This window comes from Lemur catta, chromosome 4 (genome assembly GCF_020740605.2).
Source record: "Lemur catta isolate mLemCat1 chromosome 4, mLemCat1.pri, whole genome shotgun sequence".
NCBI classification, from domain to species: Eukaryota; Metazoa; Chordata; class Mammalia; order Primates; family Lemuridae; genus Lemur; species Lemur catta.
In genome coordinates this window covers 36,679,610-36,695,858 of record NC_059131.1, presented here as the reverse complement: position 1 = coordinate 36,695,858, position 16,249 = coordinate 36,679,610, and positions in this window count along the sequence as shown.

Below are 16,249 nucleotides of genomic sequence, written 5' to 3'. Positions count from 1 at the left end.
GAAACGGTGGTGAAAGGACGGTGAAATAATCCTGAAAACAATCCTATCTTCCAAGGCTCCGGTGCCAGGTATGGGAAATACCAAGTTACCTGGGCCTCAGCAGAGGTTTCTCTGCGAAAAGCATCATAGGCTTCAGGATGCAGAGACCGACCTCATGACTATTACGGTGCAAAACGCTATGGAAATGGCCAATAATTACCAACATACTGGTGATTTCAAATGGTCAGGATGAAATCTGAAGCACGATCCACACTTTTCCCATCTCCCGCAAATATGCACTTACCAACTCTGGAGGTAAACCAATCAAAGGCAGGGCTGACAGCAGCCCCGCACTTACACCCCACCCAGAAATCTCAACTACCAGGCAGGATTCTTACGCTAATGCGAGAAACCTGCTCGGGTTCTGAAAATCATGGTGAAACCACAGTGGAATAATACTGAAAAGAACACTTTCTTTGCAGTCTCTAGCACCAACTATTGGAAATGCCAAGTTTACTGGACCTCGGCCTGCTTTCGTCTGTGAAAACTCCCGTATGCTTAAGGATGCAGACACCAACCTTAGGACACTTACGGTTAAAAGCGCTACGGAAAAATACCAAATAGTTCTCCACCTAGCGGTTCTTTCAAAAGTTGTGCCACACACCTCTTGGAAAGATCGAGTTACTTGGGCCTAGCCTTCGATTGGTCTGGAGAAGGATTCGCCGTTCCTAGCTGATGAATCAAATGATTCTGAAAGGAACGGTGAAAAGTGCGGATCCTGTTTCAGTCTTTAGACTGAAACAGGATCCGCACTATTCACCTCTCCCACAAAGGCGCACTTCTCATGTCTGGCGCTAGTCCAACAAACCCAGGACTGACAGAGGCCCTGCACTTGCGACCCCAGAAAAATATCTCATCTCCAAGGGAGGATTCTTACGCTAACGGTTGAAACGGGCTCCAGTTCTTGAAACGGTGGTGAAAGGACGGTGAAATAATACTGAAAACAATCCTATCTTCCAAGGCTCCGGTGCCAGGTATGGGAAATACCAAGTTACCTGGGCTTCTACAGAGGTTTCTCTGCGAAAAGCATCATAGGGTTCAGGATGCAGAGACCGACCTCATGACTATTACGGTGCAAAACGCTATGGAAATGGACAATAATTACCAACATACTGGTGATTTCCAAAGGGTCAGGATGAAATCTGAAGCACGATCCACACTTTTCCCATCTCACGCAAATATGCACTTACCAACTCTGGAGGTAAACCAATCAAAGGCAGGGCTGACAGAAGCCCCGCACTTACACCCCACCCAGAAATCTCAACTACCAGGCAGGATTCTTACGCTAATGCGAGAAACCTGCTCGGGTTCTGAAAATCGTGGTGAAACGACAGTGGAATAATACTGAAAAGAACACTTTCTTTGCAGTCTCTAGCACCAACTATTGGAAATGCCAAGTTTACTGGGCCTCGGCCTGCTTTCGTCTGTGAAAACTCCCGTATGCTTAAGGATGCAGACACCAACCTTAGGACACTTACGGTGAAAAGTGCTACGGAAAAAGACCAAATAGTTCTCCACCTAGCGGTTCTTTCAAAAGTTGTGCCACACACCTCTTGGAAAGATCGAGTTACTTTGGCCTAGCCTTCGATTGGTCTGGAGAAGGAATCGCCGTTCCTAGCTGATGAATCAAATGATTCTGAAAGGAACGGTGAAAAGTGCGGATCCTGTTTCAGACTGCAACAGGATCCGCACTATTCATCTCTCCCACAAAGGCGCACTTCTCATGTCTGGCGCTAGTCCAACAAACCCAGGACTGACAGAGGCCCTGCACTTGCGACCCCAGAAAAATATCTCATCTCCAAGGGAGGATTCTTACGCTAACGGTTGAAACGGGCTCCCGTTCTTGAAACGGTGGTGAAAGAACGGTGAAATAATACTGGAAACAATCCTATCTTCCACGGCTCCGGTGCCAGGTATGGGAAATACCAAGTTACCTGGGCCTCAGCAGAGGTTTCTCTGCGAAAAGCATCATAGGCTTCAGGATGCAGAGACCGACCTCATGACTATTACGGTGCAAAACGCTATGGAAATGGCCAATAATTACCAACATACTGGTGATTTCCAAAGGGTCAGGATGAAATCTGAAGCACGATCCACACTTTTCCCATCTCACGCAAATATGCACTTACCAACTCTGGAGGTAAACCAATCAAAGGCAGGGCTGACAGAAGCCCCACACTTACACCCCACCCAGAAATCTCAACTACCAGGCAGGATTCTTACGCTAATGCTAGAAACCTGCTCGGGTTCTGAAAATCATGGTGAAACCACAGTGGAATACTACTGAAAAGAACACTTTCTTTGCAGTCTCTAGCACCAATTATTGGAAATGCCAAGTATACTGGGCCTCGGCTTGCTTTCGTCTGTGAAAACTGCCGTGTGCTTAAGGATGCAGACACCAACCTTAGGACACTTACGGTGAAAAGTGCTACGGAAAAATACCAAATAGTTCTCCACCTAGCGGTTCTTTCAAAAGTTGTGTCACACACCTCTTGGAAAGATCGATTTACTTTGGCCTAGCCTTCGGTTGGTCTGGAGAAGGAATCGCCGTTCCTAGCTGATGAATCAAATGATTCTGAAAGGAACGGTGAAAAGTGCGGATCCTGTTTCAGTCTTTAGACTGAAACAGGATCCACACTATTCACCTCTCCCACAAAGGCGCACTTCTCATGTCTGGCGCTAGTCCAACAAACCCAGGACTGACAGAGGCCCTGCACTTGCGACCCCAGAAAAATATCTCATCTCCAAGGGAGGATTCTTACGCTAACGTTTGAAAAGGGCTGCCGTTCTTGAAACGGTGGTGAAAGGACGGTGAAATAATACTGAAAACAATCCTATCTTCCAAGGCTCCGGTGCCAGGTATGGGAAATTCCAAGTTACCTGGGCCTCCGCAGAGGTTTCTTTGCGAAAAGCATCATAGGATTCAGGATGCAGAGACCGACCTCATGACTATTACGGTGCAAAACGCTATGGAAATGGCCAATAATTATCAACATACTGGTGATTTCCAAAGGGTCAGGATGAAATCTGAAGCACGATCCACACTTTTCCCATCTCACGCAAATATGCACTTACCAACTCTGGAGGTAAACCAATCAAAGGCAGGGCTGACAGAAGCCCCGCACTTACACCCCACCCAGAAATCTCAACTACCAGGCAGGATTCTTACGCTAATGCGAGAAACCTGCTCGGGTTCTGAAAATCGTGGTGAAACCACAGTGGAATACTACTGAAAAGAACACTTTCTTTGCAGTCTCTAGCACCAACTATTGGAAATGCCAAGTTTACTGGGCCTCGGCCTGCTTTCGTCTGTGAAAACTCCCGTATGCTTAAGGATGCAGACACCAACCTTAGGACACTTACGGTGAAACGTGCTACGGAAAAAGACCAAATAGTTCTCCACCTAGCGGTTCGTTCAAAAGTTGTGCCACACACCTCTTGGAAAGATCGAGTTACTTTGGCCTAGCCTTCGATTGGTCTGGAGAAGGAATCGCTGTTCCTAGCTGATGAATCAAATTATTCTGAAAGGAACGGTGAAAAGTGCGGATCCTGTTTCAGTCTTTAGACTGAAACAGGATCCGCACTATTCACCTGTCCCACAAAGGCGCACTTCTCATGTCTGGCGCTAGTCCTACAAACCCAGGACGGACAGAGGCCCTGCACTTGCGACCCCAGAAAAATATCTCATCTCCAAGGGAGGATTCTTACGCTAACGGTTGAAAAGGGCTCCCGTGCTTGAAACGGTGGTGAAAGGACGGTGAAATAATACTGAAAACAATCCTATCTTCCAAGGCTCCGGTGCGAGGTATGGGAAATACCAAGTTACCTGGGCCTCAGCAGAGGTTTCTCTGCGAAAAGCATCATAGGCTTCAGGATGCAGAGACCGACCTCATGACTATTACGGTGCAAAACGCTATGGAAATGGCCAATAATTACCAAAATACTGGTGATTTCAAAAGGGTCAGGATGAAATCTGAAGCACGATCCACACTTTTCCCATCTCACGCAAATATGCACTTACCAACTCTGGAGGTAAACCAATCAAAGGCAGGGCTAACAGAAGCCCCGCACTTACACCCCACCCAGAAATCTCAACTACCAGGCAGGATTCTTACGCTAATGCGAGAAACCTGCTCGGGTTCTGAAAATCATGGTGAAACCACAGTGGAATAATACTGAAAAGAACACTTTCTTTGCAGTCTCTAGCACCAACTATTGGAAATGCCAAGTTTACTGGGCCTCGGCCAGCTTTCGTCTGTGAAAACTCCCGTATGCTTAAGGATGCAGAGACCAACCTTAAGACAGTTACGGTGAAAAGTGGTACGGAAAAATACCAAATAGTTCTCCACCTAGCGGTTCTTTCAAAAGTTGTGCCACACACACCTCTGGAAAGGTCGAGTTACTTTGGCCTAGCCTTCGATTGGTCTGGAGAAGGAATCGCCGTTCCTAGCTGATGAATCAAATGATTCCGAAATGAACGGTGAAAAGTGCGGATCCTGTTTCAGTCTTTAGACTGAAACAGGATCCGCACTATTCACCTGTCCCACAAAGGCGCACTTCTCATGTCTGGCGCTAGTCCTACAAACCCAGGACGGACAGAGGCCCCGCACTTGCGACCCCAGAAAAATATCTCATCTCCAAGGGAGGATTCTTACGCTAACGGTTGAAAGGGGCTCCCGTTCTTGAAACGGTGGTGAAAGGACGGTGAAATAATACTGAAAACAATCCTATCTTCCAAGGCTCTGGTGCCAGGTATGGGAAATACCAAGTTACCTGGGCCTCAGCAGAGGTTTCTCTGCGAAAAGCATCATAGGCTTCAGGATGCAGAGACCGACCTCATGACTATTACGGTGCAAAACGCTACGCAAATGGCCAATAATTACCAACATACTGGTGATTTCAAAAGGGTCAGGATGAAATCTGAAGCACGATCCACACTTTTCCCATCTCACGCAAATATGCACTTACCAACTCTGGAGGTAAACCAATCAAAGGCAGGGCTGACAGAAGCCCCGCACTTACACCCCACCCAGAAATCTCAACTACCAGGCAGGATTCTTACGCTAATGCGAGAAACCTGCTCGGGTTCTGAAAATCATGGTGAAACCACAGTGGAATACTACTGAAAAGAACACTTTCTTTGCAGTCTCTAGCACCAACTATTGGAAATGCCAAGTTTACTGGGCCTCGGCCTGCTTTCTTCTGTGAAAACTCCCGTATGCTTAAGGATGCAGAGACCAACCTTAGACAGTTACGGTGAAAAGTGCTACGGAAAAATACCAAATAGTTCTCCACCTAGCGGTTCTTTCAAAAGTTGTGCCACACACACCTCTTGGAAAGGTCGAGTTACTTTGGCCTAGCCTTCGATTGGTCTGGAGAAGGAATCGCCGTTCCTAGCTGATGAATCAAATGATTCTGAAAGGAACGGTGAAAAGTGCGGATCCTGTTTCAGTCTTTAGACTGAAACAGGATCCGCACTATTCACCTGTCCCACAAAGGCGCACTTCTCATGTCTGGCGCTAGTCCTACAAACCCAGGACGGACAGAGGCCCTGCACTTGCGACCCCAGAAAAATATCTCATCTCCAAGGGAGGATTCTTACGCTAACGGTTGAAAAGGGTTCCCGTTCTTGAAACGGTGGTGAAAGGACGGTGAAATAATACTGAAAACAATCCTATCTTCCAAGGCTCCGGTGCCAGGTATGGGAAATACCAAGTTACCTGGGCCTCAGCAGAGGTTTCTCTGCGAAAAGCATCATAGGCTTCAGGATGCAGAGACCGACCTCATGACTATTACGGTGCAAAACGCTATGGAAATGGCCAATAATTACCAACATACTGGTGATTTCAAAAGGGTCAGGATGAAATCTGAAGCACGATCCACACTTTTCCCATCTCACGCAAATATGCACTTACCAACTCTGGAGGTAAACCAATCAAAGGCAGGGCTGACAGAAGCCTCGCACTTACACCCCACCCAGAAATCTCAACTACCAGGCAGGATTCTTACGCTAATGCGAGAAACCTGCTCGGGTTCTGAAAATCATGGTGAAACCACAGTGGAAAAATACTGAAAAGAACACTTTCTTTGCAGTCTCTAGCACCAACTATTGGAAATGCTATGTTTACTGGGCCTCGGCCTGCTTTCTTCTGTGAAAACTCCCGTATGCTTAAGGATGCAGAGACCAACCTTCAGACAGTTACGGTGAAAAGTGCTATGGAAAAATACCAAATAGTTCTCCACCTAGCGATTCTTTCAAAAGTTGTGCCACACACACCTCTTGGAAAGGTCGAGTTACTTTGGCCTAGCCTTCGATTGGTCTGGAGAAGGAATCGCCGTTCCTAGCTGATGAATCAAATGATTCTGAAAGGAACGGTGAAAAGTGAGGATCCTGTTTCAGTCTTTAGACTGAAACAGGATCCGCACTATTCACCTGTCCCACAAAGGCGCACTTCTCATGTCTGGCGCTAGTCCTACAAACCCAGGACAGACAGAGGCCCTGCACTTGCGACCCCAGAAAAATATCTCATCTCCAAGGGAGGATTCTTACGCTAACGGTTGAAAAGGGTTCCCGTTCTTGAAACGGTGGTGAAAGGACGGTGAAATAATACTGAAAACAATCCTATCTTCCAAGGCTCCGGTGCCAGGTATGGGAAATACCAAGTTACCTGGGCCTCAGCAGAGGTTTCTCTGCGAAAAGCATCATAGGCTTCAGGATGCAGAGACCGACCTCATGACTATTACGGTGCAAAACGCTATGGAAATGGCCAATAATTACCAACATACTGGTGATTTCAAAAGGGTCAGGATGAAATCTGAAGCACGATCCACACTTTTCCCATCTCACGCAAATATGCACTTACCAACTCTGGAGGTAAACCAATCAAAGGCAGGGCTGACAGAAGCACCGCACTTACACCCCACCCAGAAATCTCAACTACCAGGCAGGATTCTTACGCTAATGCGAGAAACCTGCTCGGGTTCTGAAAATCATGGTGAAACCACAGTGGAATAATACTGAAAAGAGCACTTTCTTTGCAGTCTCTAGCACCAACTATTGGAAATGCCAAGTTTACTGGGCCTCAGCCTGCTTTCTTCTGTGAAAACTCCCGTATGCTTAAGGATGCAGAGACCAACCTTAAGACAGTTACGGTGAAAAGTGCTACGGAAAAATGCCAAATAGTTCTCCACCTAGCGGTTCTTTCAAAAGTTGTGCCACACACACCTCTTGGAAAGATCGAGTTACTTTGGCCTAGCCTTCGATTGGTCTGGAGAAGGAATCGCCGTTCCTAGCTGATGAATCAAATGATTCTGAAAGGAACGGTGAAAAGTGCGGATCCTGTTTCAGTCTTTAGAGTGAAACAGGATCCGCACTATTCACCTCTCCCACAAAGGCGCACTTCTCATGTCTGGCGCTAGTCCTACAAACCCAGGACGGACAGAGGCCCTGCACTTGCGACCCCAGAAAAATATGTCATCTCCAAGGGAGGATTCTTACGCTAACGGTTGAAAAGGGCTCCCGTTCTTGAAACGGTGGTGAAATGACGGTGAAATAATACTGAAAACAATCCTATCTTCCAAGGCTCCGGTGCCAGGTATGGGAAATACCAAGTTACCTGGGCCTCAGCAGAGGTTTCTCTGCGAAAAGCATCATAGGCTTCAGGATGCGGAGACCGACCTCATGACTATTACGGTGCAAAACGCTATGGAAATGGCCAATAATTACCAACATACTGGTGATTTCAAAAGGGTCAGGATGCAATCTGAAGCACGATCCACACTTTTCCCATCTCACGCAAATATGCACTTACCAACTCTGGAGGTAAACCAATCAAAGGCAGGGCTGTCAGAAGCCCGGCACTTACACCCCACCCAGAAATCTCAACTACCAGGCAGGATTCTTACGCTAATGCGAGAAACCTGCTCGGGTTCTGAAAATCATGGTGAAACCACAGTGGAATAATACTGAAAAGAGCACTTTCTTTGCAGTCTCTAGCACCAACTATTGGAAATGCCAAGTTTACTGGGCCTCAGCCTGCTTTCTTCTGTGAAAACTCCCGTATGTTTAAGGATGCAGAGACCAACCTTAAGACAGTTACGGTGAAAAGTGCTACGGAAAAATACCAAATAGTTCTCCACCTAGCGGTTCTTTCAAAAGTTGTGCCACACACACCTCTTGGAAAGATCGAGTTACTTTGGCCTAGCCTTCGATTGGTCTGGAGAAGGAATCGCCGTTCCTAGCTGATGAATCAAATGATTCTGAAAGGAACGGTGAAAAGTGCGGATCCTGTTTCAGTCTTACGCTAACGGTTGAATAGGGCTCCCGTTCTTGAAACGGTGGTGAAATGACGGTGAAATAATACTGGAAACAATCCTATCTTCCAAGGCTCCGGTGCCAGGTATGGGAAATACCAAGTTACCTGGGCCTCAGCAGAGGTTTCTCTGCGAAAAGCATCATAGGCTTCAGGATGCAGAGACCGACCTCATGACTATTACGGTGCAAAACGCTATGGAAATGGCCAATAATTACCAACATACTGGTGATTTCCAAAGGGTCAGGATGAAATCTGAAGCACGATCCACACTTTTCCCATCTCACGCAAATATGCACTTACCAACTCTGGAGGTAAACCAATCAAAGGCAGGGCTGACAGAAGCCCCGCACTTACACCCCACCCAGAAATCTCAACTACCAGGCAGGATTCTTACGCTAATGCGAGAAACCTGCTCGGGTTCTGAAAATCATGGTGAAACCACAGTGGAATAATACTGAAAAGAACACTTTCTTTGCAGTCTCTAGCACCAACTATTGGAAATGCTATGTTTACTGGGCCTCGGCCTGCTTTCTTCTGTGAAAACTCCCGTGTGCTTAAGGATGCAGAGACCAACCTTCAGACAGTTACGGTGAAAAGTGCTATGGAAAAATACCAAATAGTTCTCCACCTAGCGATTCTTTCAAAAGTTGTGCCACACACACCTCTTGGAAAGGTCGAGTTACTTTGGCCTAGCCTTCGATTGGTCTGGAGAAGGAATCGCCGTTCCTAGCTGATGAATCAAATGATTCTGAAAGGAACGGTGAAAAGTGCGGATCCTGTTTCAGTCTTTAGACTGAAACAGGATCCGCACTATTCACCTGTCCCACAAAGGCGCACTTCTCATGTCTGGCGCCAGTCCTACAAACCCAGGACGGACAGAGGCCCTGCACTTGCGACCCTAGAAAAATATCTCATCTCCAAGGGAGGATTCTTACGCTAACGGTTGAAAAGGGTTCCCGTTCTTGAAACGGTGGTGAAAGGACGGTGAAATAATACTGAAAACAATCCTATCTTCCAAGGCTCCGGTGCCAGGTATGGGAAATACCAAGTTACCTGGGCCTCAGCAGAGGTTTCTCTGCGAAAAGCATCATAGGCTTCAGGATGCAGAGACCGACCTCATGACTATTACGGTGCAAAACGCTATGGAAATGGCCAATAATTACCAACATACTGGTGATTTCAAAAGGGTCAGGATGAAATCTGAAGCACGATCCACACTTTTCCCATCTCACGCAAATATGCACTTACCAACTCTGGAGGTAAACCAATCAAAGGCAGGGCTGACAGAAGCCCCGCACTTACACCCCACCCAGAAATCTCAACTACCAGGCAGGATTCTTACGCTAATGCGAGAAACCTGCTCGGGTTCTGAAAATCATGGTGAAACCACAGTGGAATAATACTGAAAAGAACACTTTCTTTGCAGTCTCTAGCACCAACTATTGGAAATGCCAAGTTTACTGGGCCTTGGCCTGCTTTCTTCTGTGAAAACTCCCGTATGCTTAAGGATGCAGAGACCAACCTTAGGACAGTTACGGTGAAAAGTGCTACGGAAAAATACCAAATAGTTCTCCACCTAGCGGTTCTTTCAAAAGTTGTGCCACACACCTCTTGGAAAGGTCGAGTTACTTTGGCCTAGCCTTCGATTGGTCTGGAGAAGGAATCGCCGTTCCTAGCTGATGAATCAAATGATTCTGACAGGAACGGTGAAAAGTGCGGATCCTGTTTCAGTCTTTAGAGTGAAACAGGATCCGCACTATTCACCTGTCACACAAAGGCGCACTTCTCATGTCTGGCGCTAGTCCTACAAACCCAGGACGGACAGAGGCCCTGCACTTGCAACCCCAGAAAAATATCTCATCTCCAAGGGAGGATTCTTACGCTAACGGTTGAAAAGGGCTCCCGTTCTTGAAACGGTGGTGAAAGGACGGTGAAATAACACTGAAAACAATCCTATCTTCCAAGGCTCCGGTGCCAGGTATGGGAAATACCAAGTTACCTGGGCTTCAGCAGAGGTTTCTCTGCGAAAAGCATCATAGGCTTCAGGATGCAGAGACCGACCTCATGACTATTACGGTGCAAAACGCTATGGAAATGGCCAATAATTACCAACATACTGGTGATTTCAAAGGGTCAGGATGCAATCTGAAGCACGATCCACACTTTTCCCATCTCACGCAAATATGCACTTACCAACTCTGGAGGTAAACCAATCAAAGGCAGGGCTGTCAGAAGCCCGGCACTTACACCCCACCCAGAAATCTCAACTACCAGGCAGGATTCTTACGCTAATGCGAGAAACCTGCTCGGGTTCTGAAAATCATGGTGAAACCACAGTGGAATAATACTGAAAAGAGCACTTTCTTTGCAGTCTCTAGCACCAACTATTGGAAATGCCAAGTTTACTGGGCCTCAGCCTGCTTTCTTCTGTGAAAACTCCCGTATGCTTAAGGATGCAGAGACCAACCTTAAGACAGTTACGGTGAAAAGTGCTACGGAAAAATACCAAATAGTTCTCCACCTAGCGGTTCTTTCAAAAGTTGTGCCACACAAACCTCTTGGAAAGATCGAGTTACTTTGGCCTAGCCTTCGATTGGTCTGGAGAAGGAATCGCCGTTCCTAGCTGATGAATCAAATGATTCTGAAAGGAACGGTGAAAAGTGCGGATCCTGTTTCAGTCTTTAGACTGAAACAGGATCCGCACTATTCACCTCTCCCACAAAGGCACACTTCTCATGTCTGGCGCTAGTCCTACAAACCCAGGACGGACAGAGGCCCTGCACTTGCGACCCCAGAAAAATATCTCATCTCCAAGGGAGGATTCTTACGCTAACGGTTGAATAGGGCTCCCGTTCTTGAAACGGTGGTGAAATGACGGTGAAATAATACTGGAAACAATCCTATCTTCCAAGGCTCCGGTGCCAGGTATGGGAAATACCAAGTTACCTGGGCCTCAGCAGAGGTTTCTCTGCGAAAAGCATCATAGGCTTCAGGATGCAGAGACCGACCTCATGACTATTACGGTGCAAAACGCTATGGAAATGGCCAATAATTACCAACATACTGGTGATTTCCAAAGGGTCAGGATGAAATCTGAAGCACGATCCACACTTTTCCCATCTCACGCAAATATGCACTTACCAACTCTGGAGGTAAACCAATCAAAGGCAGGGCTGACAGAAGCCCCGCACTTACACCCCACCCAGAAATCTCAACTACCAGGCAGGATTCTTACGCTAATGCGAGAAACCTGCTCGGGTTCTGAAAATCATGGTGAAACCACAGTGGAATAATACTGAAAAGAACACTTTATTTGCAGTCTCTAGCACCAACTATTGGAAATGCTATGTTTACTGGGCCTCGGCCTGCTTTCTTCTGTGAAAACTCCCGTGTGCTTAAGGATGCAGAGACCAACCTTCAGACAGTTACGGTGAAAAGTGCTATGGAAAAATACCAAATAGTTCTCCACCTAGCGATTCTTTCAAAAGTTGTGCCACACACACCTCTTGGAAAGGTCGAGTTACTTTGGCCTAGCCTTCGATTGGTCTGGAGAAGGAATCGCCGTTCCTAGCTGATGAATCAAATGATTCTGAAAGGAACGGTGAAAAGTGCGGATCCTGTTTCAGTCTTTAGACTGAAACAGGATCCGCACTATTCACCTCTCCCACAAAGGCGCACTTCTCATGTCTGGCGCTAGTCCTACAAACCCAGGACGGACAGAGGCCCCGCACTTGCGACCCCAGAAAAATATCTCATCTCCAAGGGAGGATTCTTACGCTAACGGTTGAAAAGGGTTCCCGTTCTTGAAACGGTGGTGAAAGGACGGTGAAATAATACTGAAAACAATCCTATCTTCCAAGGCTCCGGTGCCAGGTATGGGAAATACCAAGTTACCTGGGCCTCAGCAGAGGTTTCTCTGCGAAAAGCATCATAGGCTTCAGGATGCAGAGACCGACCTCATGACTATTACGGTGCAAAACGCTATGGAAATGGCCAATAATTACCAACATACTGGTGATTTCAAAAGGGTCAGGATGAAATCTGAAGCACGATCCACACTTTTCCCATCTCACGCAAATATGCACTTACCAACTCTGGAGGTAAACCAATCAAAGGCAGGGCTGACAGAAGCCCCGCACTTACACCCCACCCAGAAATCTCAACTACCAGGCAGGATTCTTACGCTAATGCGAGAAACCTGCTCGGGTTCTGAAAATCATGGTGAAACCACAGTGGAATAATACTGAAAAGAACACTTTCTTTGCAGTCTCTAGCACCAACTATTGGAAATGCTATGTTTACTGGGCCTCGGCCTGCTTTCTTCTGTGAAAACTCCCGTGTGCTTAAGGATGCAGAGACCAACCTTCAGACAGTTACGGTGAAAAGTGCTATGGAAAAATACCAAATAGTTCTCCACCTAGCGATTCTTTCAAAAGTTGTGCCACACACACCTCTTGGAAAGGTCGAGTTACTTTGGCCTAGCCTTCGATTGGTCTGGAGAAGGAATCGCCGTTCCTAGCTGATGAATCAAATGATTCTGAAAGGAACGGTGAAAAGTGCGGATCCTGTTTCAGTCTTTAGACTGAAACAGGATCCGCACTATTCACCTGTCCCACAAAGGCGCACTTCTCATGTCTGGCGCTAGTCCTACAAACCCAGGACGGACAGAGGCCCTGCACTTGCGACCCCAGAAAAATATCTCATCTCCAAGGGAGGATTCTTACGCTAACGGTTGAAAAGGGTTCCCGTTCTTGAAACGGTGGTGAAAGGACGGTGAAATAATACTGAAAACAATCCTATCTTCCAAGGCTCTGGTGCCAGGTATGGGAAATACCAAGTTACCTGGGCCTCAGCAGAGGTTTCTCTGCGAAAAGCATCATAGGCTTCAGGATGCAGAGACCGACCTCATGACTATTACGGTGCAAAGCGCTATGGAAATGGCCAATAATTACCAACATACTGGTGATTTCAAAAGGGTCAGGATGAAATCTGAAGCACGATCCACACTTTTCCCATCTCACGCAAATATGCACTTACCAACTCTGGAGGTAAACCAATCAAAGGCAGGGCTGACAGAAGCCCCGCACTTACACCCCACCCAGAAATCTCAACTACCAGGCAGGATTCTTACGCTAATGCGAGAAACCTGCTCGGGTTCTGAAAATCATGGTGAAACCACAGTGGAATAATACTGAAAAGAACACTTTCTTTGCAGTCTCTAGCACCAACTATTGGAAATGCCAAGTTTACTGGGCCTTGGCCTGCTTTCTTCTGTGAAAACTCCCGTATGCTTAAGGATGCAGAGACCAACCTTAGGACAGTTACGGTGAAAAGTGCTACGGAAAAATACCAAATAGTTCTCCACCTAGCGGTTCTTTCAAAAGTTGTGCCACACACCTCTTGGAAAGGTCGAGTTACTTTGGCCTAGCCTTCGATTGGTCTGGAGAAGGAATCGCCGTTCCTAGCTGATGAATCAAATGATTCTGACAGGAACGGTGAAAAGTGCGCATCCTGTTTCAGTCTTTAGACTGAAACAGGATCCGCACTATTCACCTGTCCCACAAAGGCGCACTTCTCATGTCTGGCGCTAGTCCTACAAACCCAGGACGGACAGAGGCCCTGCACTTGCGACCCCAGAAAAATATCTCATCTCCAAGGGAGGATTCTTACGCTAACGGTTGAAAAGGGCTCCCGTTCTTGAAACGGTGGTGAAAGGACGGTGAAATAATACTGAAAACAATCCTATCTTCCAAGGCTCCTGTGCCAGGTATGGGAAATACCAAGTTACCTGGGCCTCAGCAGAGGTTTCTCTGCGAAAAGCATCATACGCTTCAGGATGCGGAGACCGACCTCATGACTATTACGGTGCAAAACGCTATGGAAATGGCCAATAATTACCAACATACTGGTGATTTCAAAAGGGTCAGGATGAAATCTGAAGCACGATCCACACTTTTCCCATCTCACGCAAATATGCACTTACCAACTCTGGAGGTAAACCAATCAAAGGCAGGGCTGACAGAAGCCCCGCACTTACACCCCACCCAGAAATCTCAACTACCAGGCAGGATTCTTACGCTAATGTGAGAAACCTGCTCGGGTTCTGAAAATCATGGTGAAACCACAGTGGAATAATACTGAAAGGAACACTTTCTTTGCAGTCTCTAGCACCAACTATTGGAAATGCCAAGTTTACTGGGCCTCGGCCTGCTTTCGTCTGTGAAAACTCCCGTATGCTTAAGGATGCAGAGACCAACCTTAGGACAGTTACGGTGAAAAGTGCTACGGAAAAAATACCAAATAGTTCTCCACCTAGCGGTTCTTTCAAAAGTTGTGCCACACACCTCTTGGAAAGGTCGAGTTACTTTGGCCTAGCCTTCGATTGGTCTGGAGAAGGAATCGCCGTTCCTAGCTGATGAATCAAATGATTCTGAAAGGAACGGTGAAAAGTGCGGATCCTGTTTCAGTCTTTAGACTGAAACAGGATCCGCACTATTCACCTCTCCCACAAAGGTGCACTTCTCATGTCTGGCGCTAGTCCTACAAACCCAGGACGGACAGAGGCCCTGCACTTGCAACCCCAGAAAAATATCTCATCTCCAAGGGAGGATTCTTACGCTAACGGTTGAAAAGGGCTCCCGTTCTTGAAACGGTGGTGAAAGGACGGTGAAATAACACTGAAAACAATCCTATCTTCCAAGGCTCCGGTGCCAGGTATGGGAAATACCAAGTTACCTGGGCCTCAGCAGAGGTTTCTCTGCGAAAAGCATCATAGGCTTCAGGATGCGGAGACCGACCTCATGACTATTACGGTGCAAAACGCTATGGAAATGGCCAATAATTACCAACATACTGGTGATTTCAAAAGGGTCAGGATGAAATCTGAAGCACGATCCACACTTTTCCCATCTCACGCAAATATGCACTTACCAACTCTGGAGGTAAACCAATCAAAGGCAGGGCTGACAGAAGCCCTGCACTTACACCCCACCCAGAAATCTCAACTACCAGGCAGGATTCTTACGCTAATGCGAGAAACCTGCTCGGGTTCTGAAAATCATGGTGAAACCACAGTGGAATAATACTGAAAAGAACACTTTCTTTGCAGTCTCTAGCACCAACTATTGGAAATGCTATGTTTACTGGGCCTCGGCCTGTTTTCTTCTGTGAAAACTCCCGTATGCTTAAGGATGCAGAGACCAACCTTCAGACAGTTACGGTGAAAAGTGCTACGGAAAAATACCAAATAGTTCTCCACCTAGCGGTTCTTTCAAAAGTTGTGCCACACACCTCTTGGAAAGGTCGAGTTACTTTGGCCTAGCCTTCGATTGGTCTGGAGAAGGAATCGCCGTTCCTAGCTGATGAATCAAATGATTCTGAAAGGAACGGTGAAAAGTGCGGATCCTGTTTCTGTCTTTAGACTGAAACAGGATCCGCACTATTCACCTGTCCCACAAAGGCGCACTTCTCATGTCTGGCGCTAGTCCTACAAACCCAGGACGGACAGAGGCCCTGCACTTGCGACCCCAGAAAAATATCTCATCTCCAAGGGAGGATTCTTACGCTAACGGTTGAAAAGGGCTCCCGTTCTTGAAACGGTGGTGAAAGGACGGTGAAATAATCCTGAAAACAATCCTATCTTCCAAGGCTCCGGTGCGAGGTATGGGAAATACCAAGTTACCTGGGCCTCAGCAGAGGTTTCTCTGCGAAAAGCATCATAGGCTTCAGGATGCAGAGACCGACCTTATGACTATTACGGTGCAAAACGCTATGGAAATGGCCAATAATTACCAACATACTGGTGATTTCAAATGGTCAGGATGAAATCTGAAGCACGATCCACACTTTTCCCATCTCACGCAAATATGCACTTACCAACTCTGGAGGTAAACCAA